Source organism: Tinamus guttatus, unplaced genomic scaffold, assembly GCF_059628265.1.
Source record: "Tinamus guttatus ecotype Peru unplaced genomic scaffold, ASM5962826v1 Tinamus_guttatus_pri_ptg000541l, whole genome shotgun sequence".
NCBI lineage: Eukaryota > Metazoa > Chordata > Aves > Tinamiformes > Tinamidae > Tinamus > Tinamus guttatus.
This window is the reverse complement of record NW_028289075.1, coordinates 48,784-51,987: the sequence shown is the minus strand read 5'-3', so window position 1 is coordinate 51,987 and position 3,204 is coordinate 48,784.

The following is a 3,204-nucleotide window of genomic DNA, read 5'->3' as shown; positions in this document are numbered from 1 at the left end:
TAGAGGACCCGTTCCCCAGCGGACTGGGACATGTACGGTCGAAGGTCCAAATACTCTGGGTAGGCCACATCCTGAAGGCAGAGCAAGATGATTGAAAACCCCTCTGGGAAGCCTTCATGAAAGAGGCGCAGGAAAACCCTTCTAAGAACATGGGCTGCACATTTTGTGACAGACACGTCCTCTGCTTCCTCAGGGAGTGTTCTTCCCCCAGACTGCATTTTAATCATTTCAGTTGCAGAGAACGGCTCCCTGCAAAATCAGTTCCTTAAGAGCGGAGCGTATGTTTCTCATTGCACGGGAACTTTGCTCTTACTGCAAGAGAGAGCGAGACCTACTAGTCTCGCTGATTTTTCCTAGGCATCCTCCAGGGCTGCAGTTGCAGCTGGCAGGCATTAAGAACTTTTGAAGGGGTCTTCTGCCACGGGGAAATCTCCCTGCCCAAGAAGGCATTACAGCCGCACACATACCTTGCTAATCTTTTCGCCAGTGAAATCGCCAAATCTTTTCAAGGCGATGGTCAGGACGCTGGGCGAGTCTTGTATTGTAAGCCTCTTGGTTGCAGCACCCATCTTTTCACACCTGCAGAGCAAGCACAGGCAATTGATTCAACTCACTGAGAGAGCGGCTAGCTGCAGTTTTCACGACTGAGGAACTGCACAAGATGTTGTGCGAGCGAGGCCGCAGAGCTTGTGCACTTGGATACTCTAGCCCCTTCACTTGGGAACTCTAGCACCTTTCAGAAGCTGTGGTGGCCTCCCACCCCAAATGCTTGTGCTCAGCTCTTTCCTGCTTGAGCTCACTGCTACCCAGAGGAGGCAGCTTTTAACTCCTGCCTGTAGGAGTAGGTTGGTGCACAATTTCCCAGTTAGCAAGGACGAGCGCCCCCAGGAAGACAGCAAGCGGAAGAAAATACTCCCATAGGCCAGCGTGTGCGCTCCTTGGCCAAGATTGCCAGCTAGTTGCAGAGAATGAGAAAGGTTCCGCTTAGAGAAGCAAGTGGACGCTTTCCAGGCTTTGGGTGAGTTCAGGCTGTGAGCTGCACAACCAAAGGCTGCCTCTCATGCCCTTCTTTGTGCATTAAGTCAAAGGAGAACTTGTGCTTTGAGACAGGCCACAGGTTCGGCCAGGATGAAGCTCCGATTTGGATGGCATTAGGCAGAATCTTACTTGCTGCACTGGTAGCAATTTTCACCTTCCAGCAGCTCCGCTCTCACAAATTCTTTGAGAGCGCTGGGGACAGAGGAGGCTGCCTGCATGAGGAAGAAAGTAGGGCACTGAGATCCCGGAATCTGGATCCCAGCCCGTGACTCCCCTCTTGCCGCGGGGCCTCCCTCGTTAACACCTGGGAATCCTCCTGTGAAGCAGCGCACACTAGGGAGAGGGGAGCTGAAGGAGAGTGTGCTGAACACTGACTGCACTTGAGCGTCTTGAAGAGCCTTATCAGGCTAGAAAGCCTTGTTGGAAAGGTTGTCTCAAAGTACTGGGCTACCAAGAGCTACCTGTCTGTGGTGGCACACAATGAAGTTAGCTTTGCAGGAGTAAGAAAGGACAAAAACAAAAGGAAAGAAAAGGAAAGAAAAGGAAAGGAAAGGAAAGGAAAGGAAAGGAAAGGAAAGGAAAGGAAAGGAAAGGAAAGGAAAGGAAAGGAAAGGAAAGGAAAGGAAAGGAAAGGAAAGGAAAGAAAAGAAAAGAAAAGAAAAGAAAAGAAAAGAAAAGAAAAGAAAAGAAAAGAAAAGAAAAGAAAAGAAAAGAAAAGAAAAGAAAAGAAAAGAAAAGAAAAGAAAAGAAAGGAAAGGAAAGGAAAGGAAAGGAAAAGAAAAGAAAAGAAAAGAAAAAACCCAAACCAAAACCAAAACCAAAGCAAACTACTAGTAAAGCCATCGTATAGCAACTGGCAGTGTACAGAGGCAGTACTGAGGAAGCCTGGCAGGATGAGCATGTGTGCAGAGCCCCCAGCCATCCATCACCCCACGATTTTGCTGTGACCAGTGAGGTCTTCCTAGGGGAAGTCTGACGAGGTGAGAAAGTCACAAAAGGGGAGAGCCAAGCTCAAAATCTCAGCACCTTCAAAGACATCGTCGGCCAGAATTCCACAACCCTTACCTTTATCTCCAAAGCGATGTCGAGGAACACCTCAGAGGACTCTGAAACGGCTTGGCAGCTCAGACACGTTACTGCAATGCAAACAGAAACACTTCACAAAACACGAAGGACACTCACTTGCTCCATCTTCATTACCAAGAGCCAGTACTTGAGGGAAGCTCTTTGCAACAAACAGGCACAAAGGCACACTTCTGAGGGCACTAAGAGTCGTAAAAAGTACCTGTGGATGTTAGGAATCCTCCAAATATTTCACGGATGACCGTGGTGCCTTGCAACAAGGTGTCCAAGCTGGAAACAAAATGTTATCATCGTCACTCCCAAGAGCCCAAGCAGAGAGTTTGCTCTATGGTCAAAGAGCTTTTCTTTTCTGTGAAAACCCTGGGCAAAGGCTGTCACGTAGGGTAGCAAATGAAGGGTCCTAAAGTTCTAGAGAACACTTAAAGGATAAGTTGGTTCTGCTTACTCGGTGCATCCGTTCAAATAATCAACGTGCATAGCAGCCACGGTGAAACGTAGGAATTCGTGAGCATCTTCCTGTCTGCCGAAGCAGAAACGCTCACCTCTTCCTAGTGAATAAAAGCATTATACAAGGCTTATCTCATAGAAAGGGATAAAAGAAGACATATAGAAGTTTGCTAAAAATTCCCTTTCCTCACAAAAAAACAAACAAACAAACAAAAGCTCTCCAAACCCATTGCACCCATGAAATAGGCCTCTCGACATGTGGGCCTTTCTACAGAGAAGGCCCAGTGAAAGGACTTACGCCGAAGGTCATTGAGGACTGCCAGAGGCTCGATGGCCTTGTCAGAGCTGAACAGGACCTGGTTGATGTGTGTTTCCATGGTACACAGCATGCAGAAACCTTGCTCGCAACCTGTGGAGCGTCAAGGAAGTAACCACCTGCGTTCAGTGAAAGCTACCGACGTTGCTGGGGAAAACCTTAAGCAGCAACAATCTTGAAGCTTCAAGCGCACTCTCTGCCCTGCGTACCACGCTCTCCTCTCCAAAAGGGCCAAGAGGCCGGTCTGTGTGCATAAGCATTAAGCAGGAAGTCTGCAGTAGCATGCATTTTCTGAGGAAACACCTAAAGGACTATTGGCA